Source organism: Talpa europaea, assembly GCF_964194135.1.
Source record: "Talpa europaea genome assembly, chromosome: 7".
NCBI lineage: Eukaryota > Metazoa > Chordata > Mammalia > Eulipotyphla > Talpidae > Talpa > Talpa europaea.
Window position 1 is genome coordinate 65,868,549 of NC_140074.1, and position 19,309 is coordinate 65,887,857.

At 38.8% G+C, this 19,309-nt stretch overlaps 1 pseudogene across 1 annotated transcript; it reads left to right on the forward strand.

The window, feature by feature from the left end:
* Positions 1-33: 33 nt before the first annotated feature.
* Positions 34-404, forward strand: LOC311172980 (large ribosomal subunit protein eL34-like; annotated as a pseudogene). The gene has a single exon. The product of its transcript is annotated as a large ribosomal subunit protein eL34-like (transcript).
* Positions 405-19,309: the final 18,905 nt, after the last annotated feature.

A 19,309-nucleotide genomic window follows, 5' to 3' on the forward strand; every position in this document is an offset into this window, starting at 1 on the left:
CTCTTCTGGGGACGGTGTCTGGAGGTCTTCAGGATGGTCCAGCGTTTGACTTAACCGCAGTAGGCTCTCCTACAATACAGCCTCAAACAAAACTAGGCTGTCCCGCACCCACAGCAATAGAATTGTTTACCTTTATACCAAGAAGGTTGGGAAAGCACCAAAATCTGCATGCGGTGTGTGCCCAGGCCGACTTCTAGGGGTTCATGCTGTGAGACCTAAAGTCCTCATGCTGTGAGACCTAAAGTCCTCATGTCTAAAACAAAAAACATGTCAGCCCGGCCTATGGGGGATCCATGTGTGCTAAATGTGTCCGGGACAGGATCAAGCGGGCTTTTCTTATTGAGGAGCAGAAAATCGTTGTGAAAGTGTTGAAGGCCCAAGCACAGAGTCAGAAAGCTAAATAAAAATGAAGCTTTTTTGAATTAAAAAAAAAAAGATACAACCTACGCCTGGTCAAAGAGCAAGAAAAAAGGAAACAGAGGCTTTAAAGGAAATAGCCACAAAATTCATATTGCTCACTGAGATACCCAAGGCACACTAAAAGTATTAAAAGCAATTATATAACTCTCTTGATGTAAATAGCATATTCATAATATGTACGTAAGTTTATATATAATTGTAGAAATTTTGTGGCATATATACACAGTGGAATATTACTCAGCAATCAAAAAAGATAAACACATGCAATTTGCAGCAACATGGTTAGAGCTGGAAGGGATCATACTCAGCAAAATAAGCCAGAAAGAAAAAGAAAAATACGGGGTGGTCTCACTCATAGCAGGAATTTAGAAAACCTAAATAAGAGACCAGGAAAAAGACTAATTATAATAAAGAAAAAATCAAAATCAACAAGCAACTATAGACCAGAGACACACTACCGGGGAGGGGGGGAAGGGTGGACGTGGGAAGAGAAGAGGGATTAGGGTCAAAATAAGGGGGTGGGAATTGTGTGGGGAATATAACCAAAATGAAATTGCATACATTGTGCAAAAATGAAAAATGATGTAAGAATTACATAAAATAAAATGTATTTTAAAAAGAAATTTCGAAATATATGTTTTTTGCCTGACAAATTATTTTTTTAAATTTTTTTAAATATTTATTTATTTATTTATTTATTTATTTATTTATTTATTTATTTATACAAGCACTGCGTATAGTCAGAGGCACGGGTGGGTAAGAGAATTCACCAGAGCCGAGTGTGGAGCAGAACAGGTAGAGTGACGAAGTACACTGCTGAGGGAGCAGCGGGCGGCAGGAGAGGTCTGCGCACCATGTGGGACCCTCGCCCTGTGGCCAGGGATCAAACTGGCACTGCAGAGGCTGCGGGCAGCTTCACAGCCCAGCGCACAACCGCTGCGCCACCGGGGAGGCCCCTGACAAATTATTTTTATCATACTGATGGACTTATGCAATCGTTCTATACAAAAGCTATTTTCAGAAATTAAATTATCTTTATCATAAATTCACATGCACTTTCATAAGTGTTTTTTGATTTCTTATATCATCTCAAAAAAGGAAGCAGTATTTTTATAAGTAGATATTTAGATCATGTCAAAGCTACATCTAATTTGGCATCACCACTGATGTCTCCTGACGAATGTTTTTGCTTTCAGTATGGTTGTTTCAGTTAACTAAATTGTCTGCAATTTTTTCATTGTTGTGATTAAGAAATTTTAAATTGTTGGCACCTTCAATTGACTGTCTTCCATAGACCATAATACTCCAGCAGATACTGAGGTAACTAGGATACTTGGAGCAGTGTCTACTAGGCAGACAAAATTATCTACTCTATTTTTTTTAATATTAAAATGTGTAAATACTTCAGCCCAAATATTTTTACAGGTACTGTTTCCCCCCTCTATCCAGATGGTTTTTTCAATAAATATTTTATTTTGTATAACATTTTTAAAGATTTATTTATTTATGCATACAAGAGCTGGGGTACAGGCCAGAGGTGTGGGGGGTGAGAGGATTCACCAGAAACAGAGTAGGGAACAGAACAGGCAGATTGACTGACATACACTGCTGAGGGGAGCAGCAGGTGAGTCAGAAGTCTGCTGTGCCATGTGGGTAGCTCCCTGGCCAGCTGGGGATTGAACTCAAGCTGCAGTGGCTGCGGACAGCTTCATCGGTTGCATCTTAACCCCTTGCACCACTAGAGAGGCTCCTCAATAAATATTTTATAAGACAAAAACTTATCATATAAGTACTTCAACTTACAGTAATGAATTTAGATGCAAAAAAAATTGTACATTTCTCAGCTTCCTCCCTATATAGTAAATAATTTAAACTTATTAGCAATTGGAGGTCCTTCCAAAGATTCTTCCTGCAGATCTAGATATTCCATACCGACATTAAGTACACCTTCCACTTCTGTCCATGTCCAGTTTTTCATCATATGGGAATGATCTCCAAAGAACCTCCAAAAATATTTTGAAAGGGATTTAGAATGTCAGAACTGAATTCTTGTTTTAGTAAATATGAACATTGCTTTTTTTTTGTCTTAGTGATACTGAAAGGATTTGTTGCAAAATCTAAAAGGATCACCAAACAATTAAAGCAATGTACAGTTGTATATTTACCCTATATAATAAATAAATTCCCTGTAGCATGTGAATTCTATGGGATCACTCCATCTTTATTTTCCACACACATTTCATGTGTACCTCATCTCCTTTTCACTCGCCTGCCTGGCCATTTCTTTATGTCATAGCCTTCATCTCATAGCCTTCATCTCATAGCCAGCTATAGCATTACTGTTTGGTATACATGGTGACCAAAAGGGGCAGTGCTGTTGAAATTGTTTTGGCACCTCTGGACATAGGAAGGCTGTTGCATTTCTTAGACATGCCCGTCGGTGTGCTGAGTCTGAAGGGGAGATGTTGGTTACTGTAAGGGTAGAAAATGTCCAAAAAGAAAAATAGCCTATGGATATTGTCATTCAGACTCAGTAAGTTAAAGGAAGACTTCATGTATCTCATACTATGAGATGATGTCATTATGAACTCTATGAAACAATGTGGAAGTCTTTCACACCACCTTAGCTAATTTAAAGGCAACTGGTCATAATAATACTTGACTAAACATGGAAAACTTTGGACAAATGGCAAACCAAATGGGACAACTGGACAGCTTGTGACAGGCAAGTTGAGTTGTATGTCCACCTTAGCTTAAGGTGTTTCCTTTCTGGCAAGTATATTTAAACAAATGGTATTTAAATTAAAATCCTGTTGGAAAATAATCTTAGTTGATTGACCTTGACTAGGTAAGGGGAAAAAATTAAAATGAGTATAAGTATTAGGAACTATAAAAAATTTGTGCCCCAAACTAAAATCATACCATCTTTTATGCACATTCTGCAAATATGAAAAAAATATTCAGACAGAAGGGTGACACCCCTCACTTTGCATAAGTGTGCTACAGAGGGAGACTGAAACTCAGATCATGTGACTTCTTCATGTTTCTGCTTGTTGTTTCGTGAGGTGTTATTTTTTAGACTGTTAATCCTTCAATAGATGCATCATAAGTTTGAGGTCAACCTTCAAAATCCTAAGCTAGGGACTTGAGCCCCATTATGATCTGGTCATCTTGATCACTATGATCTCATCTCACTGTACAGTTATCTTCCTAGAGCATCTCCAGATGTCCTTTCTTCCAGTCAAGTGTGTTAATTTTCATTTCGTAGGACATGTTTCATGCTTCTGTGACTTTGAATATGCTGCTGTCTTTGCTTGAAACATCCTTTAATTCGTGTCATTCATTCACTTGATAAACATTTATCCACTGTCAAATGTTTCACATTCTGGGCTAGGTATGTTTTTAATGATTAGATAAATAAACCAATGAATGCATGAGGCACCCTTATCAATTGGAAAAATGGGCAGGAACTACGATGGGATGAGGCACAATATTTTGGAAGAAAAGGATATATGAGCAAAGAGCAAAGAAGTTAACCCAAAGGTTCTGTCCTCCCTTCCCTGAGCTATTTGTTTTATCACAGAAACAATGGCTAAAAATAAGAGTTGCAAAGTGGTCCACCATCTACATCCAAGTATATTACACCAGGTACCTCAACAGAAAGTGAAAGAACAGACAATGCTATGATTACAAATGGCAACAGCACAGGTGGGAATTGACCTACCTTCCAGATTATGCTTGGATGCCACCTCCTCTAGGAAGCTTTCCTAAATATTCAAATAGACATATAGTTGCTACTGTAAAAGGTGTCATCTCTCCCCTTTTTTTTTTTTGTCCACCACAATACTTTATATCCACCTCCTTTTTTTTTAGTCCTTTTAAATCTTTTTCTAATCTTGTATATACAGTAATTTATGGCTCCTTCTTGTATCCTTACATCCTCTAACATACTGGGAGCTATCTGAGGACAAGGCGCCAGGACTCATTCATTTGTGCAGCGTCTGGCATCATGCCCTTACTGTTCGGTAATTTGATTTGAAAATTTAATCAAATATTTGGATGCATTTTAACTTAACTCTTTTCACTCAGCTTGCAAAATGTAGAATTATTATTTTTTTAAATAATAAATTTTATTTTTATATTCCCCACACAATTGCAACCCCCCCATTCTGACCCCAATTCCTCCCCTCCCGCCCTCCACCCCCCAAAAAGTGTCTCTGGTTCATAGTTTTTTGTTGATTTTGATTTTCATTTTCTTATAGTTATAGAATTATTATTTCTTATATGTGAGTAACCTTTCCCAACCTCTTCCTCACTGGCTTCCAGTCACATCAGTCTCCATCTGGCTGCAAAATAAGCACGAAACTCTGGTGTGGGGGTCTTTATTTGAGCAGCTAGTTATGTATTTATGTATTTAATTGTATTATTTTTATTGTGGTATTATTTACAGTACTGTATATGGTTTGGAGATATAGTTATGTTATCACTCCCCACCCACCACCAAAACACCCATAATCCTCTACCATAGTCCATTGGGCCCCCTCCTTCCTTTCAGAGTGTCTTCCTGGAGCACTCTGTATGGACATCCCATCCCCACAATATATTATTCCAAGCTGTGGTGTACCCTGCCTCTCCTTTCATTGCATTTTCAGTTTGCATCTCTGTACTTGTATGCTTATTTGTTCATTGTCTGTCTCCCCAATTATACGATAAACCCACAGTGACTCATTGTAACCCAGTACTTTGCACAGTGTTTGACATATAGTTGCTACTCAGCATATACTTGTGGAATAGATGAGCTTCAAATACTTTTACAAAACTTCTTCCAAGTCTATCTACAGTCCTAGAACTTGGAAATGGGAGACAGGAGCATCCCTGTTTCACACAGAAGGGTGCTGAGCCATAAAGGGCTTAATAGCCTGCAATGACTATGAAGAAACTACTCTAACCTCCTGGCTTGTAGCCCGTTATCTACAATTCCAGGCCAGCTCTCCCGCTCTTTCCAACTGGAATCAAAGTTACAAGTGCCTTTAGCGTGACTTTGACTGAGGACTTCTCAGGAGACACATTGAGGGATCTCAAATGCTCACTTGGGCAAGCAGCCTTCAATCAGAAACAGGCACGTGTTTTGGGCCCTGGAAGAGGAAACCTCTGTCTCACAACTGCAAGCTGCACTGTGGATATTTAATAAAACAAGCCCTCTTTTGAAATATGAATGACCTGAAAGGGGAGAAAAGCAGTGGCCTATATAATGCAGAAAAGAGAGCTGGATGACCACAGCCCTGATCCCTCTCTAGATGATGTCATCATCAGCCTAGATAATAAATTTATAACAAACTGGCTGAAAGAGATGGGACACAATTTCAATATAAGTCAGAGGAGCTGGTGGCAGCAGAATCTAAAGAGTGGAATTTTTAAAAATCTGGCTGGCATACAGTGTTCTATTCCCTGGGTAATTAGATTATCCAGAGAGAAAAGCAGAAACCACAGGGAGTGCTGGCTCCAGGAACCTGGATGCCCCCAGCCCATCACCACAGGCAAGTGGGCCCCTTTCTGTTATGCATCTCTGGGCAGGATCTTCTAGTTTGAAAGAGGAGAAAGGGGAGAATGCTTTATTTCTTCCCTCTCCCACCCTGATACTCATTTAACGTGTTTCATAAGAAATGATGCCGGAAAGGAGTTTCCCTGAACATGTAGAATGATAATGCCATTTTTCTCGCTCCTCCCAGGGTCTGCTACAGGTCAGTGCTCTCTGGAACTGGTCTAGAGTTTGCCATTCTTACCATGTTGGCTATTTCACAGAGGCTCTGAATTACTCAAACATGTTCTACGTTTCATCTACAATGTTTTGAAATGGGACAGAGCTCCGTTATGATGATAAATCTAGCCTCAGGGTCTTATATATCATCTAAGGGCTCTCATTGGTCCTCATAACTACAAATGTTGAATAAAAGAATGAATGGATGAATGAATGAAAGAATGCACAGAGTTGCAACAAGTGAGATGATTTAATTAATTGTGAAGCCCTTATCACCACATCTTTCATGCCATCTCTGATGCTTTCCCAGTCCTAAAGATGGACTGACAGTGTTCCCATACGTCTATGATTCTGGCATAGACACTTATTAAAGGTAGACTGGCAAGATCCACTTCTCTCTGTTATCATCTTTATCCAAGCCACCGTCACTTTCCTTACAACCATACTTCCTTCTCTCCAATACATTTTACATAGACAGTTTGGGGTTTAAAAATACAATTGCTTCTTTTTAAAGATTTATTTATTTATGCATACAAGAGCTGGGGTACAGGCCAGAGGTGTGGGAGGTGAGAGGATTCACCAGATACAGAGTGGGGAACAGGCAGATTAACCAAAGTACGCTGCTGAAGGGAGTAGCAGGAGAGTCAGGAGAGGTCTGCTGCACCATGTGGGTTGCTCCCTGCCTGGCCAGGAATCGAACTAGTGCTGCAGTGGCTGTGGATTGCTTCATAGGTTATGCCTTAACCCTTGCGCCACCAGGGAGGCCCCAGAAAATATAATTGCTTTTTTTTATATATATAATTGTTTTTTTATACTTCCTTTCCTGAACACTTAAGTGGTTCCCCACTTCTCCTTGGATAAAGACCAAAATGCACACATAAATGACTACCAAGCCTATGTGCTGTGATGTCCACTCACCATGCCCACCTCACCTTGGAGGCCCAGGACTTCCCTGTTCATTTTCTTTAGTCAAACCATTTTTGGTGGTGGTCGTTGTTGTTGTTTTAAACATGCCATGATCCTTTCTGTCTCTGAGCCTTCACATTGACTGTTCTTTCCATCTGGATTGTCCATCTCCTCACTCATGGATTAATTCTAATCCATGCTGTACCAAATCACTGAAGTCTTCTCTTACCCACCTCCCTCAGAATCCGCGTGTGCGTGCACACACCGGTTCACACCAGCCTTTCTCATAATAACTTATCATCCCTGTCCCCTGAAAAGACTGTATTTACATCTTTGTTAGTTTGTATGACTAATTCCTAATTGAGTGTAAGGTGTGGAGGGGCAATGTTTTCTTTATGTGCGCTGCTTGTTCCCAGAGACTAGGGAATAACATATGATCAATAAACATCTGTCAAATGAATGAGGGAAAAAAAGGTTTTTCTTAGGATTCATGATCCTGGGAAGTCAAAGACATGAGTTCAATTCTGGGGAGCCTCTTACCTCAGGCCACACCCTTATAAGATGATGATGATAGTGGTAGTGATGATGATGATGATGGAGAAGAAGAAGAACCCCTACTAGACATTAGACATTGAGCTAAGAGGTTTCTATACCCCCAAATGGCTGGAAATACTAATGCTCAGAGGGGCTAAGTGCCTTGTCAAAGGTCACACTGCTAGAAAATGCCAGAGCTTGCATGGAAAGCCAGGTCTGCTCAACTCGATCATCTGTTCTTTCACAGCTCAGCTAAAAGTCGAAAGTCCGTTTGACTTTTAGTATTATTTTTCCTATGGACTGGGATGTCAATAATTCAGAGGACACACTCCATGGGTGCAGAAAAGGGGTGGGCTTCTGTGGACAAAGGGAAGAAGATCATGAAGAAGAACATTTTACATTGGAAAGGGGGTACTGTTCAGTGGAATGCAGGAAAGTGGTTCTCCCCAGGCTGAGGTATAAAATGGAGCTCACTGATCTTTCTTCAAAGTAAAACCTGAGTTATGATGGTATGTTAATATGCAGAAATATTAGAAATTGGGTGTAAGCTGTAAGAAAAAGCAAGAGATCTGTCTTTTTGAGGCTCTTGCCAAAGGACTGGTAGAGAAGAGACTAACTGCAATCAAACATGTGGTGAAACTTTCTCCACATCTGTAGTTTTCCCCACACACCCCCACCCCAGCCTCTAAAGTTCTTCCTATAGAAACGTGTAAAATTGGTAAGAAGTCAAATATAAAAAAAAAAGTCTTCCTTTTTTAAACCTGGTTTTAGTCTTCAAATGGAAACCTCTTGAGTGTGGTTTCTTAATTTTTTACGTATTTGAAAAATTGTACAGAAATTATATGAATAATAAACATGTGTGAATGAATAAAGCTTATCACTATTTTGAGAAAAAGGATTTGCTTAGCAAATAAATAACTTCAATATCAATGGAAGGAATGTTTAAACACCATAAGAGAATGAGCTATTTTCAAGCACTTTATATGCCAACTACTGATAAGCTTATTACAAATCACTCCTCTTTATTTACTGAGATATGTTCCTAAAGACACCTACTTGGCAACTCTTGCTTAAGTTAATATATCATCTTTAAAAGATAATCTGCATTTATTTGAAAACATTGGGTAACTCAAAGCATCACAGTCATATACTAATAGGTGTGTATTAGAGTCAGGAAAACCTCAGAGTGTTTACATAATGCCTTCTATTTGGAAGCCTTCTCAAGAGTCACAGAATCTCCAGTTTCTTTTCCTTTTCATCTGTCTCTTTTTCCTATGCCCCAGTTTCCAGTGCTTGTCTCTGTGTGTCTCCTCTGAGTCTTCTCTTCAAGTCCTCTCCCCTGTCCTTTCTAGCCTCTTCCTCTTGCCCCCAGCTCCAGTTCCACCCTTTATTGGGTGGAATAAGGAACATGGAAATTCTCCTGTTAAGATGACACTGTTAAGTATATTAAAAATTATTTCCTACATTGAATAATGCATTAATTTAGAAATATACTTTTCTCACCTCACCTGTATTTATAATTTCATGCAAACCTTTTACAAGCATTTTTCAATATCGCTTGGTCCTTAGTGGATTGCCTTTTTAAATGTCTTCCATTTAAGTTGTTTCATTTTTTTTTTAAAGATTTATTTATTTATTTATACAAGCACTGGGTACAGTCAGAAGCGCTGGAGGGTGAGAGAATTCACCAGAGCCAGAGCGGGGAGCAGAGCAGGCAGAAGGACCGAGACATAGTAGTTTTTGAAACCATAAAATATTATTTACAAGACTTGTTTATTTACAGATCTTGCCATTATGAAGACATGTTCCCTCTCATCCCATTCTTCCACTCCTGCCCTCCACCACTTTACTCCCAGAATGGGACAATTGCTTAGCATGTGTTACTTTTAATTGACTTTCTTGGTGACTGCTTTTCTTAGGTTATTTCTATAAGTACCCAACCCTAGAACTGATCCAGATTGTTATAGATAATCTAGATTGTTGGGAAACTAATGCCTTCCCCAAACAAAATTTCTATTAAAATTACAATAAATGAACATCAAAACCTTCAAATGTAAGCTACTCTATTCAATAAGACACACATTGAGGGGGAAACCCTTATCTAATATTGAGGCAGACATAGTATAGTTTCTCTTTGAATCCTAAGGATAACACTTTCACCCTTATGTAAAGGCTTTCACCCTTAGGGAAAAGCCCTTAAGGTAGCTGTTTGCATCTGAACCTTTTGAAGCTCAGTGTGGGATGGAGCAGAGCCAAGGTAATATAGCTAATAGGAACTTGAATATAACCTATACTCAAGTCTCTCAGGCTATAGATATCAGCCTACTTATCATTTACTCACCAAGTTTTCATGAATGAAAACCAGCTTTAAAGGCATTGCAGCAGGAGGTAAAAATATAAGCAAAAGCGAAGAAGCAAAAATGTCCACAAGACTGCCTTTCCCAACTTTAATTTCCTTTCCAACAATGTCTCAGGTACTTGCTGAAATGAAAAATAGTTTTCTGATTTTGTATGCCAGACTTGATTCATTTAATGGTCCTTAGAAGTTAAGAAAGTTTCATAAAACTTGTTAAATAATGTCTATATATTGAATGCCAACAACTCCCAGGATCAAAGTTAGGTAAAAATATTTAAGGTTTTAATTTTAAAATAAGACACAAATATATGTAGTTTTAAAACAAATCCACAAGACTAAAATATTCCTTTGAGAAATGTTCTTTTTCCAACAAGAGACCTATTTGATACAGCCTTCCTGAATGTTATTGGATTTTTGGTTTCCTCATCAGTAAAATTCCTAAACTATAGTACTAGTGTAAGGTTAGAAGAGATAAAATATTTGAAACATGGGTCTATTTTACAGAAAGCGTTCAATTAATATTAGCTCCTTTGCCTTTGTTCTATTAGTTTCTGTTCAGTCTTTAGACAAATAATGATACCAGTGGGAGAGTCACAGGAGATAAGACTGAGGGTGTAATGATTCTAAATTCAAAAAAAAAAAAAAGTTTACATGAGTATATTGTACTTTGTGATCTGCAACATTTGCATGAATGCTAATTATCATTTAAAGATGAAAAAAGGTTCTTCACTACTTATCACAAAGGGAACACAAATCAAGACCACAAAATAACACCTTACTCCTATGAGACTGGCCCATATCAAAAAAAACAGACACAACAGGCACTGGCAAGGATGTGGAGAAAAAGGAACTTCTATACACTGCTTATGGAAAATAGTATGGAGGCTTCTAAAAATATCAAAAATATATCCACCATATGATCCAGATGTTCCAATCCTAGCTATCTACCCAAAGAATGCAAAAACAACCTAAGTGCCCAACAACAGGTGAGTCATTAGGAAGATGGACATACATACATATAGGACTACAACTCAGCTATTGAAAAAAAAAAAGGTGGAAATCTTGCCATTTGCTACAACATGAGAAGAAGACCGATACTATATGATTTCTCTCATTCATGGAATATAAAGAAACAAAATAAAGGAACAGAAAAAAACAAGCCAAGCAAACCATAGACATCTGACTGTAGAATTGAGGCTACCAGTGGGGGAGATGTAGGAAGGGGGACAAAGTATGGAGGGATCCCAGGGGACTGTGATAGAGGGCTAAGGGTACCTTAGTGGTGGGTGTGGTGTGATGACATACACCTGAAGATAGATAGATAGATAGATAGATAGATAGATAGATAGATAGATAGATAGATAGATAGATAGATAGATAGATAGATGGATTCTTGATCCCAAAGTTGTATAAGGTGTGTTCCTAAATTCTGAATCATTTACAGAGTTATAAACTAATCTCTCAATATAAAATATACAAAATATAAATAAGTGAAATTTTAAAAAAGAGAGAATTTTAGAGGCTGATCCCAAAGTCACAATTTACAGGCTCAGAGATTGGAAGTAACTTCCCTAGTGGTCACCAGTAATTAAGTGGTAAAGCTAAAGGGAACCTATCTCAAAGAGATCAGTAGCACTATGATGTTTTGAAATTATCAATAAATTCAAGGTCTAAAATGTCCAAAAACTAATTCCAATCTAGGCTCTGGAATTTAATTACGAGCTTCACCATTTTCGTTTTACCCATTGGATTCTGGTTTGCAATTCCACACAGCTTAAACCTGGCCATAGTCAACCAGCAGAAGGCAACCCAGCTTCCTTTCTAAATCCCTCTACAGTTTGGCAAGAGTGTTGAACTTTGATGAATTTCAGACCTGTCTGAGGCAATAGTAATAAAAGACAAAACAAGACCATTGAGTTGCTAGCAAAATGTCATCAGAAGTATACATTAAGTCCTTAAAGGCAAAATAAATCCTGCCATTGGCCTGTAATGATTGACAAAGGCATTGAAAGTGGTCTTATATATTACCTTTCCAACACAGTAGTGCTGCAGGTGGAAGAACAGAGGTCCAGAAAATAGAGTCACTTGCCCTGGGTTCCACAGATAATCATCACAGAGCAAGAGCTGAAATACGTGATTCCTGGGTATCTAGTAACTAACTGGATATGAATACATAGATATATAACTACATATCACATCCTTGTAATCTGTCTTTGACAACTTCACACAAACTCTGTGGTAGAATTATGGTAGAATTATGATTGGAAAAGAAAGAAAATGACATCAGTTCTAGGACATCTGCCCCTAGTGGGTAGCATCTAAGACCCTGTCCAAGGACAGCCCCAATCTCCTTGGACATGCTGGTTCAGCTACTTGCTTGGCTGACATCAGGTTGACTCACAGCTTCAGAAATTGCAAGATGTGCACAGTAAGAAGTGAAACCAGTGTGTGCCCAAGCGAGTTTAGATTTGCCAAAATCATCCCCAAGCCCCTTTAGCTAATTGGAAATTGCTGCGGAGGGCCTACCTTCATTCTGCAGCTGAGCAACAAAAGTGCCTCCATTGGAGAATTAACCCCCCAGAGATGAGCTGAGATCATTTCTGGCAGCAGAATAGTCCCTGTTTATTTTTAGAGCACTAGAATGGAGCTCATTGGTTGATAGCTGGGCACACACAAATCATTTGGAAGCTATAGCTCTGAAAAGATGTCTTTCAAATAAGTATACCTTAGTTTGTTTCTGCCTCCACTAATAAGAGGTTGATTAAGATGTCCACCAAGCTCCACTTTAGTATATTTTTCATCCTTTAAACCTTGTGTGTTGAGATGGCCTGTGTAGAATAGAGACTGGCCTATAGACAATAGTAACTGACTCTTCACTTTCATTTGTTTGTACATTTAATCAGGAATAGTACATAAATAACTTGTGTATATTTTACTACATGAGGTTATCATGAACCGTTGACTAATAAAATGAGCAACAGAATCATTTTCATCATTAATCAAACCAATATTTGCTGAATGATTTTTATATGGCAGGCATTATACTAAATGTTAAGGTTAGAATGCTAAAAAAATTAGTCTCAGCGATGGCATAGGATATAATCTGATGAAGGAGGTAGCTGCCTATAGAACACAATAATTATTCTAAGTGCTAGAATTGATGGTACATAAAATACATGTGAGCAGAGACAAGTGAGTAGTTACCTACACTCAGGGAAAGTAGGGGAGACTTCCAGAAGCAGATGATAACTGATCTGGGATTTCCCTCATGGTTAGGAGGAACAAAGGGATAACAAAAGAGTTTTTCACGCCTAGGAAACAAACCTCTCATCCTTTTACTGGAAGATTGAAGTCTCTTGGGAAAAGAAACTCTGAAAAAGCCCCTGAAAATGCCCATGGCCTGACCCAAAAGAGAAGCTCTATGTCTCCAGCTCTCTTGGTTTGGGTATCTCACAGTGGTCCACAATTTACTGCTACAAGAAAAAAAAAGAAAAAAAAAAAAAAAAGAAATCCATGTGGGTTTGGAAGGTGCTTTTCTCTGAATCACTACTCCAAGCAGAACCTCAGGAAGGACAGAGTGAATATCCCTAACCCCAGCCATAATAAGACCTGGTTCAAACCCAAGTTTTAGAGGAGAAAAATGTAGACTTTGTGTGTCTGGTGCTGGAATAATCAACTTCACCATTCTCAATTCAATAGTGTTATTAGCACATAGATTCACCCTCCGCAAAGGACTTGTAACACTAATTAAGCTTTTGGGGTAATCAGGAAGAGGATTCCAGAATTAAGAAAGTTGTAGGTTGATGCCAGGGCAAATATTTTGAAGACTTTTGTTCTGTGATCATCTCTACCATTAGCTGTATGGTCTTGGAAAAATGGCACCCGCTTCTCTGGGCCTCATTTTTCCCTATTAGAAATGGTAACTGGATTATACTTCCTCATGTGAGCCCTACATTTAAGATTTTATGAGTCTGTTTAGACAGACTTTTAGCTTAATGTAACTCTGTAAATTTGAAGCATTTATCAGGAAACCCCAATCATTTTGGTCATGCCAATGTGGAACCTATCTGTGCAAGGGACTGGTGAGCCCAAAATTTCACAGACATTGACACCCCTCTATACTGGAGCCAGTTATACTAATTGTCTATGAATCTTCCTTCCTTTCTTGCTCTTGCTATGCATCTTTGGAGCAGGCTGTTCTTCCTTGTTGTAATGACCTGAGCTGAATTTTATGACATACTTGGGACAATAGAATGTAGACAGAAGTGACAGCATGTCTACTGAGTCCTTAATTTTATCAATTTGGAACATATTAATCTGCCAGGAGGACATCATGTCCCAGAGAGCCAATGCGTCACTAATGGGTCCTACCTAGAAAGAAAATGTTCAACCTAACCTAAGCCCATCCTTAATCTTAGAGACCAGTACATCTCAATAAATCCAAATTATTTGATAATATATGATTTTGTGTGTGTGTGTAAACTGAATTGCATTGATCTATTTATGTGGTACCTGGACTATGTTTTTATTGTTTTGACCCACAGAGACTTGGGGTTGTTTCTTCTGTAGCATTATTATTTCAGCTGAAAGTTGACTGTTATGGTGGTCCCCTTGGATTAGACTCTGTAGATAGCCCTGCAAGAAGACACTTGACAATTGTTTCATATAGTTGCTATAACAATTTTCTACAAAACTGTATTGCTTAACAACACACATTTATTCTCATAGTTCTGGAAGTCAGAAGTTTGAAGTGATTCTCACTAGGATAAATCAAGATGTTGGTGGGACTGTGTCCCTTTGGTGATGGGCTCCAAGGATGAGTCCATTTCCTTGTCTTTAGTAGTTTCTAGAAGCTCCCTGCATTACTGGCTTATGATCCCACTTCATTCATCTTCATGGACAGCAATGTGCTTGTCATATTGCCATCTCTCTGACTCTCTTCTTCTGCTTCCATTTTGCAGATATAAGGCAGTTTGGGATTATATTGTGCACATCCAGATATTCCTGTATAATCTTCCTATCTCAAGATCTGCTTATTGGCAACCTTAATTCCAACTTCAGAATTAATTTCTCCTTGCTATATACCTAACATATATACAAGTTGCAAGAATTAGGAGATGGGAGGGAGCCATAGGAACAAAAGTCTTCATCCTGTACTCAATCATAAGACCACCTTAGTGGAAGAAGCATTTGTTATAGAGCTTATGATGATTGCTCCAGAACCCATTCATAAATCAAACAAAATCAATGACTAGTTATAACAGGTGTTTTGGGTGCTTTATGTTGTATATCTTCCATCCATCTCTAGTAGTGCAACAGTGATGGACAGCTCTGTGTATTTTGATGGCAACTATCTGAAGGATATACTACCAATTTCTCCACATTTCTTCCTCATGATCTTTACTGGAACTACAGAAGCTTGCTAAGATCCTAGGACAGGACAACCCTCACTGTTTGGTTGGTTATGTGGTTCCTGTTGTCTCAGAAGGAATACAGTAATTATCAACACAATTATCCACTATGGACTAGCTTTCCTTTTATTCCCCATCTCTCTGTCTCTTCTCTCACTCCTACTTCCTGGAATCACCTTCTAAATACATTGCCTAATGCCCAGACCTCATCTCAGATTCTGCCATTGGAAGACACCAACCTGAGGCTTAGAAACTTAGCTCTGACTTAACAACCAGGTCTTAAGTTTACAAGAGCAGACCTACCTCAACTTCATCTGGTCCAACTTATATAAAAATACTTAGTCTAGCTCTTGTGATTCAGGAAGACCCTCTAATCTAAACCATCTCTTACCAAAACTTTTCCAGTCTCTTGCATATATGTTTTCAGGGATAGGGAAGCTACTGTCTTATGAGGAAAGTTGTCTTAATGCAGATAGCTCTCCATGAAAGTTTGGTTCTTTGGGAAGTACTCTCATTGCTCCTACTTTAATCTTTTGAATCCTTTCATAATGATATATGTTCTTCTTTGTAAAAAAATAAAAACAATTAGATGTTTAGAGACCAAAAAATCAATGGAAACTTAAACTTTCTTTCATTATGCTAATGTCCCAGTGCCCACACCATACCACACATACTCAAATGTCTTTACTAGTGATAGACTGAACATAATGTTTCATAAGTAAGAAATGTAAACAAGCAGAAAAGACTGGTCCAATTATATCACTTGTGAAATCTGTGTCCTTGAAGAAGTCAGCTTCACTGACCAAGCCTCAGTAACTCCATCTGTCAAATGGAGATAATGGTTCTCTCAGAGGATTGTCATGAAGAGAAAATCTATTAACATGTGAACCACCTGGAAAAGACTAAAATAGTTTTATTAATAGTTCAAGTGAATGATTCCTTTCTTCAATTTTAATTCAAGTTCTAACCAAGGAATGGGCCATCTTCACAATACACATGGAAATGGAGCCAAATTTACAATAAATTATGTCTTCACTTTAAAATAAGATTTTCTCTACTAAAATGACAATGACCAATTATAGTTCTAAATTTCTAATGTGTCTTTAGTGTTATTTGGTTGCTGATCATATAAATCAATCATTTTATGGAACCAAAATGTAGTTCCATGAGATGACAGTTTTGCAGTCTATAAATCTGGCCTTCTCCACACTTGTCACATAGCACTTCCCTTATAAAATAATACAGCAAACTTCCTTTGAGATCGCCTTACAAAAGGTAGAAATGGAGTTCTACCTGGTCCATTGAGGATCTGAGCAGGGTAATATTGGCCTCTAGTGCAGCAAATGCAAAGGCTCTGAGGCCTGTTCAGAGTAGCATAACACTAGTGTGTCTATAGGGAAGGGAGACAGTGGTAACAGATGAAGTCAGAGATGTACACAGGTGTCAGATTATATAGTGCTTTTTAGGACATGGGGAAAAGTTTATAGTCTGTTTTTAGAAAGATGAGATATTTTCAGAGTTTTTTTGAAGAGAGGAGAAACACGATCTGATTTCTGTTTTTTAAATCATGCAGTGTTGATAATTGACTGTGGAGAGTGAGAGTGGTCCAGGGAGACCGGTTAGCAGGTGATCCCAGTAGTCTATGTGAAAGACGATAACTTAGAATAGCATGGTAGCAATAACAGCAGTCAGATTCATGGCATATTTGTAGGATTTGTAGGATAATACAGCTAAGATATGAGGTTAACTTAAGCATAGATTATTATGGAATGAGAGGAATCAAGAATAACTCCTACGTTTTGGACCTGGGAAATGGAGAAGACTCTGATGCCATTCATTGACATCAGAAAGCAATGCAGAAACCAAGGACTTATTCCCTTTCCGGGTCTCCAGCCAGCCTTCCCAGGGGAGGACAGAGGGGGTCTTCTACTCACTCTTTCTCAAAAAGAAGAATACCCTTGGTGAGCCTGTGGAGCCCTGGTCTTCAGGGTGCAGAGGCAGGACTAGAAATCAGTCCATTTTGGGCATATTACATGGGAAATGTCTATTAGATATTCAAGTGTGCATGTCATTTATGTAAATAAAGGTATGTCTCTGAAGATAACTGGTGAGATCATGGTAAGAACAAAGAACACATGGAGTCGACCACATATGCATGGTACAGAAAGCCCTTGAAGTCAACACAACCACCCAGCTCTGTTGTGTTGCTAACATAGGGGGAACCTGATACTGAGGACCAGTATTTTCAGGTGAGGAAGAGAAACTGTAAAAGATGCTGTGAAATAGAGGCCAGTGGTCTAGGTGGAATCTGAGGGAGGGTGACAACTTGAATATGAACTGAAGAAAGTTTTTCAAAGATAGAGTGGGCAGTGGTATTAAAATAAGGAACTTGGTGACTGAGAGCCTATACATTTATGTATCAATGTGCTCTGTAGGAAAAAAGACCTCTAAAAATGCAGTTTGTGTCCAAACATCACTTTCTCTTGAATATCAATTTACCATGCCTAGAGTACTCAGTTGATTAAATGATGGTTTAGACATAAGGAAATGAGAAGTGATCACCTTCTTTCTCCCATTTCTACCTCATTCTTCCCCTACTCTTCAGAGCATTGCATGAAAATTGTAAAGAAGGGCAAGATGGCATGCATTCTTGCAAATGTGTGTGGCCTTTCTGTCTGATTTCGATTAGGCAAGGCCTGGTTTCTTGGGTATGAGAAGACCTCACATATGAAAATTAAGCCACAAGCAAAATCCAAACCACAGCATTCAAAGGTTTTCTTGTCACCAGCCAGGTCTGAACTTTGGCACTAGTGCTCCAGGGAACATTATGTAGTGTGGGCAAGACCTTGCCCGGCCTCAGTGCCCCCTCCCTTTCCAGAGTCCCAAGTCCCACTGTTACTTAAAGAGAAGTGTCAGGAAAGATTTTTCTTTTCCAGATCATTGGCAAATGTTTGCTCAGATCTATTTTGGGGACATTAGCTCAACTCTGCTGTCTTTTCTTCCCAAAGAATTAGAAAAGTATTTCAAAAACACATTTACACACCCTGCCCCGGGACGCCCACCCCCCACCCCCCACCCCCCCGGCTTTGATCCTTCTGCCCCTGTTTTCTCTCCTTACTTTCCCTGTCCCTCTTCTTCCTTGATCTAGTGGGATGCAACATGGATTTACTGGTGCTGGCATGGGGAGCCTGTGTAGACAGGCACAGGACAGATTGGGCCTGCTCTCTGCGACACTGCCTCTTGGCTTTCTCAGCCTCCATTTGCATGCAAACTGGAGCAGCTGCAACTGATGTAGAAACTTTTGTTAACCAAGCCAGAGTCAGGGTCTTTTGCTCAATGCAAATCTCATGTTTACCAATCACCTTCTATATATGAGACAGGATCTTTTTTGAAGACCAGAAAAAAGAGGGATGGACAATGATTGAAAATAGGAGGTGTGTATTTCCATGTAGGTTACTGTCAAAACATTCTCATATCATCCTGACAGCCATGATAGAATGAACATCCTTTCTCCCATTTTACAGTTTGGGACACTGAGGCAAAGAGACTTTCCCAAAACTAGTCTCACACAGGCCTTTCGTTCTCTATGGCCCACAGTCTGTACTCATACTGACTGAAGGAATCAAAAAAGTGAAAAATAAAAATATTTAGAAAGGGATATTTAAGAAAAGCAATTAAGAATATGAAATAATATAAGAAGCTGAACCTATGCCTTTTAAGTCAAAATGTTCATTCCCTTGGTTTTTTTGTTTTGTTTTGTTTTGTTTTTTTTCTGTTTTCTGCCTGGCCCCTACCTCCCTGGCACTGAACTGCATCCTTCACATGGTCCAGATACCTTTCCCTATAGTCCTTTTACATAGATAGAAAACATGTCTTTTCTTCCTGTCTTCTTCTTTCCTTTTGTTGAAATTTTCTTCTAATGTC